The following is a 13,479-nucleotide window of genomic DNA, read 5'->3' as shown; positions in this document are numbered from 1 at the left end:
TTATACGGAAATATTAACAGTATTATATTTATGGAATTATGCAAATATCTATGGTTTAGGAGATTTTCACATATTTCCACAAATCAAACAAATGAATTCAAATGTATTTATCCATGCTAGTTTGAAGACAAGAATGAATACATCGATGTGCTTTTATATACATATATATATATATATATATATATATATATATATATATATATATATATATATATATATATATATATGTAAATACAAAAAATTCTGTGTAAAATAATATCAAGTATAAGGCCGCGTACACACGGGCGGATTGTCTGCCCAACTAAGTTCGTCAGACAATCCGACAGACAGTCCGTTCAACTTTTGAATGAACGGACTTGACCACACACGATGAACAGACAGTCCTAGTGGATGGGGATCAAAAAGAAGGTGGTGGAGCTCACAGTTTCTAAAATCCACCAGCTCCATGATGTCATCATGGAGGAGTGAAAGAGGATTCCATTAGCAACCTGTGCGGGTCGTCGTGGGCACGAGCGTCTTCCGACGCGCGCGGGTGCACATCGATCGTATGTGCGCGCGGTACACGCACGCGCGGGCGAGCGTTAGCTCGATTGGCGCCAGTGGCCCTTTTTAAAGGCACAGTTGCAGGGGTTCTGTGCTGTCTCGTCTGCAGCTTGTGCCTGAAGTACCTGCTTATCTGCCTGCTACCTATCTGATACCTGACCCGGCTCCGTTTGACCTTGTTGACCTCTCCTGCTCCGACCCCGGCTTGTTTGACCCTTCTTGGACTGTTTTCCTGTTGCCGAACCTCTGCTTGTACCTGATACCTCTGCTGACTCCTGCTTACTTCTGTGCCTGCTACCTTCGCATCCAGAAGACCCATCCATCCTGATTCCACGGTCTGCAGTCTTCTCCTAGCTGCTTCCCTGCTACAGAGAGTTCCTGCTCCAGAGGATCCTCACCTACCCAGCACCTGCTGCTGCACCTGGCTGGATTCTCCTACCCCGCTGCGCTCCGGTCTCCCTGTTCCCATTCCAGTGAGACCAGAACCAGAGCCGTAAGAGAGGTCCCCTTCCACTAAGTCAGACTCAATATCTGAAGTCCCTAACAGTACGAGACAGCCATGTCTGAGTCTGCGGAAGGGGCCTCCGCCATGAAGGAGATTTGCTCCCACCTTGCGGCTCTCACCCAGGCCGTGAAGTCTCTTCAGGATGGCTACACCAGGTTGGAGGAGCGTGTCCAGCATCTCTCTACCCCGGGGTCACCAGACACCACACCTCAGCCTCCTCCTGCTCAGCCAGCTGCTCATTCGGCGATCATGATGCTCCCACCTGAGCCTAGGGTTCCCATTCCGGAAAGATTTTCAGGGGACCGCTCCAAGTTCTGGGCTTTTCGCAACGCCTGCCAGCTTTACTTTGCCCTCCAGCCCAGGACTTTCTCCTTGGAGGCAACCAAGGTGGGGTTTGTCATCTCTCTCCTGCAAGAAGAACCTCAGTCCTGGGCCCACCACCTCCTGGAGAACAACAGCCCCCTTACACAGACTCTCGCCACCTTCTTCGAGGGGATGGCACAACTTTATGACGATCCCCAACGGGCTGCCACCGCGGAATCCGCATTAACTGCGCTCCAGCAAGGCCGTAGGATGGCCGAGGACTATGTCTCGGACTTTAGACGCTGGAGCGCAGATACCCAGTGGAATGAGTCAGCCCTTAGACACCAATTCCGCATGGGCCTGTCTGAAGGCCTCAAGGACGAGTTGGCTCGTGTTGGCACTCCTGACGCCCTAGAGGACTTAATTGCTCTGGCCATTCAGATAGACCGCAGACTTCGCGAGCGTAGGGCCGAACGCTCTTCCCAACCACTGAGACCTGCCTGGATGATGGCCAGGACCCCGTCTTCCACACCTTTCTTCTCTCCTCCTCCTCAAAGAGGACCTGCCAGTGTGTCTCCTGCTCCTGAGGAACCTATGCAGCTTGGACTACTCCGACCTTCCCTGTCTCCTGAAGAGCGAGCCCGCCGCCGTCAAATGAACTTGTGCCTATACTGTGGCGGCTCCGGACATTATGTGGCCAACTGTCCTGTGAAGTCACGTAAGTGCCTCTCTTCAGTGTCTCACAGTTCCTTTAACCCGCCTTCCAACTCTCTCCATGTTGCCCTTCTGCTCTCGTTTCAGCTTTCGGGAAGAACGATCCACGTCAACGCAATCCTTGACTCCGGAGCCTGCGGTTGCTTCATTGACTCCGCCTTCACCGACCTGCATTCCATTCCACTCCAGAAAAAGACTCATGGACTCGCTATCTTTTTGGCCGATGGTTCCCAGATTAAGTCCGGCCGAGTCACCCAGGAGACCCTTCCACTACCCACCTCCACCTCCTGCCAACATATGAAACTGTTAATTCTTGATGTCATTTCTTCCCCACTCTTTCCTGTGATTCTGGGCATCCCATGGCTGCAGGCCCACAATCCCTCCATTGACTGGACCTCAGGGGAAGTGAGGTTCCTCTCCCCTTACTGCCAGGACCACTGCCTTCCTGGGGCTTCTGTACAAACCGGAACACTTCTCTGCCTAGACCCAGACCTGGACTTATGTCAATCTGTCCCCGAGCCTTACCATGAGTTTCTGGATGTTTTCAGTAAACGGGGGGCTGATTCCTTACCCCCGCATCGCCCCTACGACTGTCCCATTGAGCTCCTTCCGGGGGCTGAGATCCCGTTTGGACGTGTCTACCCTTTATCCGAGAAGGAACAAGAGGCTCTGAAGGCATACATCTCCGAGAATCTCAAGAAGGGGTTCATCCGTCACTCCACATCTCCTGCCGGGGCTGGAATATTTTTTGTTACTAAAAAAGACCTGACCCTTCGACCCTGTGTGGACTATCGGGAGCTGAACAGAGTCACGATTAAAAACCGCTATCCCCTACCCCTGATTCCAGAACTCTTCCAAAAACTAATGTCGGCTACTATTTTCACTAAGTTAGACTTGAGGGGAGCCTATAACTTGGTCCGCATACGAGCAGGTGACGAGTGGAAAACTGCGTTCCGAACTCGTTTTGGGCACTACGAGTACCTGGTGATGCCTTTCGGGTTGTGTAACACCCCAGCCACCTTCCAGCACTTAATTAATGACGTCTTCCGGGACTTCTTGGACATCTTCGTCATCGTATATCTTGATGACATCCTGATCTTCTCCAGGTCCCTGGAGCAGCACCGGGGACACGTCGGCAGAGTACTGCTTCGGCTCCGGCAACATGGACTCTACGCTAAAGCCGAGAAGTGTAAATTTGAGCAACAAGAGATCCAATTCCTCGGCCTTGAAATCTCTCCAGCAGGCATCAGGATGGACCCGCAAAAGGTCGCTGCTGTCCTTGAATGGCCAGCCCCCACTGACAAGAAAGGCATCCAATGCTTTGTGGGCTTCGCCAACTTTTATAGAAAATTCATTAAAGGATTCTCAGCCATTATCTCTCCCATCACTCAGCTCACCAAGCAAAATACGCGCTTCCTTTGGGGTCCTGAAGCCCAGGCCGCCTTCAAGAGGCTCAAGGACTTGTTTACCTCTGCTCCTATCCTCAGTCACCCGGATCCATCTAGACCTTATATTCTGGAGGTAGATGCCTCTGAGATAGCAGTAGGGGCGGTGGTCTCCCAGCGCTTAGGTAAAGACGACCTGATGCACCCCGTGGGGTTCTTTTCCCGAAAACTCTCTCCGGCGCAGAGGAATTATGATGTGGGCGACCGGGAATTACTTGCCATTAAGTCTGCTTTGGAGGAGTGGAGATACTTACTCGAGGGGGCGGTACACCCCGTGCTCATCTACACGGATCACAAAAACCTCGAGTACCTCCGTACCGCAAAACGCTTAAAACCTCGGCAGGCTCGCTGGGCCCTCTTTTTCTCACGGTTCTGTTTTCACATAACCTATCGCCCTGGATCAAGAAACGTTAAGCCAGATGCTCTCTCCCGTATGTTTGACAGCGCCAAGGACTCCGCACCCCCGGATACCATCCTCCCTGCTAACACCTTTCTACTCATCCAGCCAGACCTAGTGTCTCTGCTTAAGAGTGCTTCCTCCACATCTTCCTGTCCCCCGGGAATCTCAGTAGCATCCAGGGAAGGCCTGCTTTGGAAGGACAACCTGATCTTCGTCCCTGAAGATGTGAGAATTAAGGTCTTGGGTCTCCTTCATGACCACCCGCTCGCTGGGCACTTTGGTGTCCGCAAGACTTTGGAACTGGTACAGCGCTCCTTCTGGTGGCCAGGCATGAGGGAGTTCTGCAAGCAGTATGTGAATTCTTGCCCCGTGTGTAGCCGGAATAAGGTCCCCAGAAATCGTGCTTGGGGGCTGCTTAAACCTCTTCCCGCACCCGACCTTGGCGGATGATCACTATGGATTTCATTGTGGAACTTCCCCCTTCTGAGAACTGCACTGCTATCTTTGTAGTTTGTGACCGTCTGACCAAGATGGCTCACTTCCTACCCTTAAGGGGAACCCCTTCCGCGACCGAGACTGCCCATATTTTTATCAAAGAAATAATCAGGCTCCACGGGGTACCCACCAATATTGTATCTGACAGAGGGGTTCAGTTCACCTCCCGTTTCTGGCGAGCCCTATGTGAATCTTTAAAAATAGAGTTGGCCCTGTCCTCGGCCTACCACCCACAGACCAATGGGCAAACGGAACGCACCAACCAAACCCTCGAGCAATATATTAGATGCTTTTCTTCTTTTGTCCAAGACGATTGGGTCTCCCTGTTACCGCTGGCGGAATTCACCTACAACAATGCCAGCCATGCTACCACTGGCCAGTCCCCGTTTTTTGCCAATTACGGTTTTAACCTGTCTTTTCTTCCCGATATCCTTACAGAATCTCATGTTCCAGCAGTACAGGATACGGTATCCTTTCTCCAGCAGAATAATCGGACCCTGCAGGAAGTCATAACCAAGGCTCAGGCTGACAGCAAGAGGAGCTTTGATCGAGGAAGAAGGGGAGAATTGATCCTTCAAGTCGGGGACCAGGTATGGCTGTCTTCTTCTAATTTAAAATTAGCATGTCCCTCCAGGAAATTGGCACCCAAGTTTCTGGGCCCGTTTCCTGTTAAGAGGAAAATTAACGAGGTGTCTTATGAACTGTCCCTGCCTGATTCCATGAGAATACATCCAGTCTTTCATGTAGCTCTACTTAAGCCTGCTGTACCTGATCCCTTCCCTGGTAGAGAAACAAGGCCACCTGACCCTGTGCTGATTGATGGCAGTGAGGAATTTGAAGTGGAGGCCATTCTGGATTTCAGAAGACGACGGGGACAAGGTCAGTTTCTAATTAAATGGAAGGGCTATGGCCCGGAGAATAATTCTTGGGAACCTGCTTCTAATGTACATGCTAATAGACTGATCCAGGCCTTCTTTGCTGCACACCCATAGAAAAGAGCCTCTAGGGGCACCCGGAGGTTGCCCCTTGTGGGGGGGCAATGTCAGGAATCCGTACGTCCCTTGCGATCGGCTCTCCGTACGCGCACGCGCGTTCGTGCCGCGGGTCGTCGTGGGCACGAGCGTCTTCTGACGCGCGCGGGTGCACGTCGATCGTATGTGCGCATGGTACACGCACGCACGGGCGAGCGTTAGCTCGATTGGCGCCAGTGGCCCTTTTTAAAGGCACAGTTGCAGGGGTTCTGTGCTGTCTCATCTGCAGCTCGTGCCTGAAGTACCTGCTTATCTGCCTGCTACCTATCTGATACCTGACCCGGCTCCGTTTGACCTTGTTGACCTCTCCTGCTCTGACCCCGGCTTGTTTGACCCTTCTTTGACTGTTTTCCTGTTGCCGAACCTCTGCTTGTACCTGATACCTCTGCTGACTCCTGCTTACTTCTGTGCCTGCTACCTTCGCATCCAGAAGACCCATCCATCCTGATTCCACGGTCTGCAGTCTTCTCCTAGCTGCTTCCCTGCTACAGAGAGTTCCTGCTCCAGAGGATCCTCACCTACCCAGCACCTGCTGCTGCACCTGGCTGGACTCTCCTACCCCGCTGCGCTCCGGTCTCCCTGTTCCCATTCCAGTGAGACCAGAACCAGAGCCGTAAGAGAGGTCCCCTTCCACTAAGTCAGACTCAATATCTGAAGTCCCTAACAGGTGGCCGCACAAAATATTGACACTTTGGGCCCAATTTTGACATTTTCACTTAGAGGTGTACTCACTTTTGTTGCCAGCAGTTTAGACATTAGACATGTGTTGAGTTATTTAGAGGGGACAGCATATTTACACTGTTATACAAGCTGTACACTCACTACTTTACATTGTAGCAAAGTGAAATTTCTTCAGTGTTGTCACATGAAAAGATATAATACAATATTTAGAAAAATGTGAGGGGTGTACGCACTTTTGTGAGATACTGTATGTATATCTATATATATATAGATATATATACACAATCCAAAATTTGTGACATTGTTGAATTAAGTAAGCATATACTTGCCCTATTATAATGTAATAATATATAGTAGGAATGTATGGCTAATATAATTTGTTGCAGTGAAAATTGCATTACGTTTTAGGTACAGCTTGTTTTGTAAAATAATTTTTGAATGAGCCCCATTTCCTTCTCTCATTTCGTCTGTTAACTCATTTGAAATATGAGTCTCTAGTCTAAACACTGGCCATGAAGCTTCTTCTTATCTCTTCTGGCTAACAGAAATAGAATTTACAATCTGAGAGAACTTAAAATAAGGCACTTAAAACCTTCCTGTGAGGGTTTCCTAGTTTTAAAGACAATTAATTACCGTATATACTCGAGTATAAGCCGAGATTTTCAGCCTCTTTTTTGAGGCTGAAAGTGCCCCCCTCGGCTTATACTCGAGTCATCGCTGTCTGCCCGCTCGATCAGCGTGTCGAGCAGACAGACAGCGGCCATTCTATTCAAAAGCCGCGCCTCCGGCTCCGCCTTCGCCTGTGATAGGCGGAACACTGAATTTCCCAGCAGCCTGTGTTCCGCCTATCACGGACATCGTATCATCCTCGTACTACGGACGAGGATGATACGACGTCTGTGATAGGCGGAACACAGGCTGCTGGGAAATTCAGTGTTCCGCCTATCACAGGCGAAGGCGGCGGCGCAGCTTTTGAATTTTACAATGGCCGCCGACGAAGAGGGCACGGGACGGAGGCAAGGCAAGGCACGGCACGGCACGGGACGGGACGGGACGGGGGCAAGGCAAGGCACGACACGGGACGGATGCAAGGAGGCAAGGCACGGCACGGGACGGAGGCAAGGAGGCAAGGCACGGGACGGAGGCTCGGGACAAAGGTAGGCTGGACACACACACACACACACACACACACACACACACACACACACACACACACACACACACACACACACACACACACACACATGGATGGAGACACACACAGGGATGGATGGATGGATGGATGGAGACACACACACACAGGGATGGATGGATGGATGGATGGAGACACACACACACAGGGATGGATGGATGGATGGATGGAGACACACACACAGGGATGGATGGATGGATGGACACACACACACACAGGGATGGATGGACGGACACACAGGGATGGACGGACACACAGGGATGGACGGACACACAGGGATGGACGGACACACACACAGGGATGGACAGGCATGTCTCACCCTCGGCTTATACACGAGTCAATAAGTTTGCCAGTTTTTTTGGGGGTAAATTGGGGGCCTCGGCTTATATTCGGGTCGGCCTATACTCGAGTATATACGGTAAGTCAACCTCTTTTGAAAAAATATAGGAACAAGATGGCTTCTGAGTAGTTCATAAAATATATATGAAAAATATACAATTTTGGCCTTCTAAATCAATCCTTTTAAACCCTAATAGTTCTGACACTACGTAACTGTCTTCCTTATCCTTTCTGCGCAACTGATTACATCACCTTAAGAGAAGCATGTGCTTATCAGTGTTCTGACACCTGATATGCAAATGTCTGTTCTAGGTCAGTGACTAACCAATTATTAAAGCAACGATGAGGACAATAGGCCTGGAGCTCCCATAATTATATGTTTAAGATTCCTATTAAACAACCAAAGCCGCCCACACATGGAAATTCATCAGAGATTGACCAAATTTCAATCCATGTATGGGCAGGCTGATTGTTCCCAAGTCAATCCATCAGTTGACTTGAGTAAAATCAGCCTATCAGATTTTTCTACATGCAATTTCTGCCAGAAGTTATAGCTGCTAGCAGTAATAATTGTATTTTGCCGGCCTGGGAAGGCTTTCTGTGCCCCCCTGTCAGCAAAATACAATAGCACTGTGAGAGCCATTTCATTATCAATGCTACTGTGTTGATGGGGGAAACTAACAATTTTCTTATCTTCCATCCGTGGTGGAGGAAAATAAAATTGATTCACCTACGGCTTGCCTAAGTATACTGCTTCTTCTTCTGCAGGATAACAAAATAAATGCTTGATATCAGAGGTTTCAGGGCCTATTTATATTTATGGGGTAATGCACAGTAAGACTTTTTCATTGGCAATGTTTTTTGTAATGTTTTGGTAACATTAATGTACTTGGGCAAAACAAAATAAAAGACATTGAAATGATGCTCCAGTATTTGACGATATAGTTAGAAGGGCCCTGCTCAAAACAGTTTACAATCTACAAAGGTAGAACACTAAAAATTACACACATTAAAAATTACATTAGAAAAGCAGGGATACAAATCAAGCTAATAACAACCATGAAAAACCTTTTTGGCGATCAGAACTTCTCTCCCCAAACACCTAAAATGTTAAATTGCAGGTTTATCATAAGCAAGAACAGACAAAATACAAAAAGGCAGCGCACAAACCAAATCGACACACATACACACTTATAATTATTGGAATTATCAGGAAGCTGAAGCATCCTTTTCTTCTAAACCATTACATAAACTAGATTAACATTAGCAGTTGTAAGTTTAACATGTAAGATTTAGAAGTAACTACAATAAGATAAAGGTCTGCTGAGGCTCACAAACAATGAACACATGGTCAGACTGGACAAAGACACAATTTGGAAACCATGTCCAAAAAACACACTTTTGAGACCCTTAACCACTTGCCCACTGGGCACTTAAACCACCTTCCTAAATAGACCAATTTTCAGCTTTCAGTGCTCTCACACTTCAAATGACAATTACTCAGTCATGCACCATAGTACCCATATGCAATGCGTGTCCTTTTTTTCACACAGAGCTTCCTTTTGGTGGTATTTCATCACTACTGGGGGTTTTTTGTGCTATAAATGAAAAAATACCATTTTTTTGTTAAAAAGTGCATTTTTCTATGTTTTGGTTACAACATTTTGCAAATTAGTAATTTTTCTTTATACATTTTGGCCAAAATGTATACTGCTATATATCTTTAATAAAAAATAACCACAAGAAGTGTATATTATTTGGTCTTTGTGAAAGTTATAGAGCCTACAAGCTATGGTGCCAATCTCTGGAAATTGATCACACCTGATGTACTGAGGGCCGATCTAATTTCTTGAGACACTAACAAGCCTGGAAAGTACAAATTCTCCCCAAATGACCCCTTTTTGAAAATTAGACATTCCAAGGTATTTAGTATGAGGCATGGTGAGTTTTTTAAGTTGTAATTTTTTTCTCACAATTCTTTGCAAAATGAAGATTTATTATCTTTTTTTTCCCCACAAAATTGTCATAATTTCTCACACACCACATATGCATACAACAAATTACACCCTAAAATATATTCTACTACTCCTCTTGAGTATGGTGATACTACATGTGTGAAACTTTTACACAGCCTGGTCACATAGAGAGGCCCAACATAGAGGAAGCACCATCAGGCGTTTTAGGGACATAAATTACACATTTAATTTCTTGACGACTTTTTTGAAGGTCCTGGAGCACCAGGACAATGGAAACACCCAAAAAATTACCCAATTTTGTAAAGCAAACACCCCAACATAGAATCCACAAAGCATGAGTCTTTTCAAAATGTCATTATTTTCCACAAGTTTTTGGAAAATGTGTAAAGAAAATAAAAATGTATTTTTTTTCCACAAAGTTGTCCATTTATAAGATATTTCTAACACATAGCATGTAAATAGCACAAATTACACCCAAAAATATATTCTGCTAATCCTCCTGAGTATGGCAATACCACATGCAGGGGGCACAATCAGGTGTTCTAGGAGCATAAATTACACAATCTAATCCGCATTTAGTATGAGGCATGGTGAGTTTTTTAAGTTGAAATTTTTTCTCACAATTCTTTGCAAAATAAAGATTTTTTATCTTTTTTTTCCACAAAATTGTCATAATTTCTCACACACAGCATATGCATACCACAAATTACACCCTAAAATATATTCTACTACTCCTCTTGAGTATGGCGATACCACATTTGTGAAACTTTTACACAGCCTGCTCACGTAGAGAGGCCCAACATGCAGGGAGCACCATCAGGCGTTCTAGGGATATAAATTTCTTGACTACCTCTTACACTTTTGAAGGCCCTGGAGCACCAGGACAATAGAAGGACAATAGAAACACCCAAAAAATGACCCCATTTTGTAAAGCAAACACCCCAAAATAGAATCCATGAGGCATAAGTCTTTTCAAAATGTCATTATTTTTTGGAAAATATGTAAAGAAAATACATTTTTATTTTTTTCTCACAAAGTTGTCCATTTATAAGATATTTCTAACACATAGCATGTAAATAGCACAAATTACACCCCAAAATATATTCTGCCAATCCTCCTGAGTATGGCAATACCACATGCAGGGGACACAATCAGGTGTCCTAGAAGCATAAATTACACAATCTAATCTGACTACCTATTACACTTTTGTAAGATACTGATGGGCATTGTAGTGGCATATATGTGGCACAGATGAGAACTGATGTGGTATGGATGTGGCACAGATGAGTACTGATGTAGCATGAATGTGGCAAGGATGAGTACAGATGTGGCATGAATGTGGCATAAATGAGCATGGATGAGCCATGTAAGGGCACGGATGAGCCATGGATGAGCCATGGAAGTGCACGGATGAGCCATGGATGCGTAGTGATGGGCACGGATGAGCCATGGATGGGCATTGAAGAACATGGATGGGGATGGATGAGCCATGGATGAGCATGGCTGGGCATGCCAGGGCATGGATGAGCATGGCTGGGCATGGACGAGCATGAATGAGCATGGCTGGGCATGGATGAGCATTGCTGGGCATGGATGAAGCATGAATGAGCATGGCTGGGCATTGATGGGCCTGACTGGGCATGGATGAGCATGGCTGAGCATGGATGATCATGACTGGGCATGGATGAAGCATGGATGAGCTTGGCTGAGCATGGCTGGGCATGGATGATCATGGCCGGGCATTGATGGTCATGGCTGGACATGGCTGGAGCATGAATGATCATAGCTGGAACATGGATAATCATGGCTGGGCATGGCTGGAGCATGGATGATCGTGGCTGGAGCATGGATGGGCAGAGATCAACGCTGTGGGCACTTCAGATCCAGCCCACAGCGCTGCTGTATCCAGCTCTTTCCTTTCCTCACACACTGTACCAATCGGTGCACAGAGAGGGGAGGAGCTGAACTGAACATGCTCCGGTTGGTTTACAACTGATCGTTCCGTCATTGGACAGGCAATCGCGTGGTACAGGGTGCTGTCATTCCTGGGTGGGCGTGATTCTTGGAGGATATCATAGTAAGCCCCCCCAGGGTTATCCGAGATTCGGCTATGGCCAAGTCAGCAACTGGTTAATGCAGAACTATACCAGCAAGCACATAAAGCAATAATCAAACCACAGCCTTTGTGGGGTGTGGGTCAGGCATTATGCACACCCCCCTCCAAAAAAAATATAGGCACTGCAAACAAAATATTCTGGCCTCTTCTCAGGCCAAACAACCTCCACAACTGCAGGCCTTTATACAACCTATCTAGGATTGCTAGCACACCTACACCCACACAATAAAGGACATACCCACCAGTCTATTTGATTCTGTCTCTTCATGTATGCCTCAAGTGCTCACAAGTCTTTACAAATTAAAGAATGCATCAGCATATATATCCGTGCAGGCTGAACCTAAAAATAACAAATATTCAAGACTCTGGCCATGATTAGTGATACCAAAAATCTAAAGATTAAACGTGTACGTTGTTGGGCATGTGGAGGGTACAAAACAGGAAATTACAACTTTGTGAGGGCTGCTTCACACACATTGTTGAAAAGGAGCAGTCGTCATTCATCATCAGTATACAACATTAAAATATGTGTGCAAGATCACTCCGGACTTATACATCCATATCTGGCCCAAAACACACAGTTATAGATTTGGTGCAAAGCCATGCTCGCTTGATTTATAATGTAATTTCTTGGGTTTCCATTATGTGAAACCCGTCAAAAAAGTAATCACTGGTGAAAAAAAACTTTAACACCACAACAGAGGAAGAACATATCAAAAAGAGGGAAAGGAGGAAGGAATTATTATGGTGCCAAGAAAATTTCATATACAACAAATTTAAAAAATCTATAATTTATTTTTATTACATCAAAAATAATTACAAAATACAAATACTAAAAACCATAACGTTTCAGGGAGCGACATACAAACAATAAAAGGCCTAGTTGGTACACGGCCTATAGTATGGTATACAGATCAGATCTTCCTTACATGTTTTGCCAAACCATTGGCTTCCTCAGTGGAATAAGACAGACCGACAAGTTGAAAAACAGCTCCCAAATAAACCCTGCGGCGTGACAAGCACAATATTCACCCAAGAGGGTAATGCCCCACCACCACCATCATAGCGTGGCGGCAGGGGGCAACAGCGGGTAATACAGCTAGTCAATTGATAAAACCAAATATAGATCAGGGACGCTGAAGAGGTGAGTCAAAGGATGGTAGCTTGAGTGTGCCGAAAAAAGGTAGTAAGAATCACTGACACAGACACCGTCAGTATCAATGTGTCAAGTATAATATTCCAGCTGAAGCACCAATAAATATAAAGGATGTAGCCTAAAGATGGGAATCCCTAGATTAAAGGGGTTGTAAAGGTAAATGTTTTTTCACCTTAATGCATTCTATGCATTAAGGTGAAAAAACATCTGACGGTCCTGGCGCCCCCAGCCCCCCCGTTTTACTTACCTCACCCCTCAAAAGTCCCGCGCTCGTCCCCCAACGTCCTTTCCACCGTTCAGCCTGGCCGCTGATTGGCTGGAGTGGATGGATGGAAAGCAGCGCAGCCATTGGCTCGCGCTGCTGTCAATCACATCCACTGACGCGGAGCGCCGGGGGGCGGGGCCGTGTGATACAGCGAGCGGCTATAGCCACCAGCTGTATCACGGGAGCGTGCCTGCAGATGCTTCTCACCATGCGAGGGAGCTTGCATGAACGTGAGAAGCATCTGAGGGAGGAAGCAGAGACAGCCTAAATACTACATTTATGCATAACTTGTGAAAGGACATGAGTCAAGAGTTTAAC

Source organism: Lithobates pipiens, unplaced genomic scaffold (assembly GCF_037356315.1).
Source record: "Lithobates pipiens isolate NorthernLeopardFrog02 unplaced genomic scaffold, aLitPip1_a1.2 Scaffold_16, whole genome shotgun sequence".
In the NCBI taxonomy this organism is placed as follows: domain Eukaryota; kingdom Metazoa; phylum Chordata; class Amphibia; order Anura; family Ranidae; genus Lithobates; species Lithobates pipiens.
Note: the sequence above shows the minus strand (reverse complement) of the source record.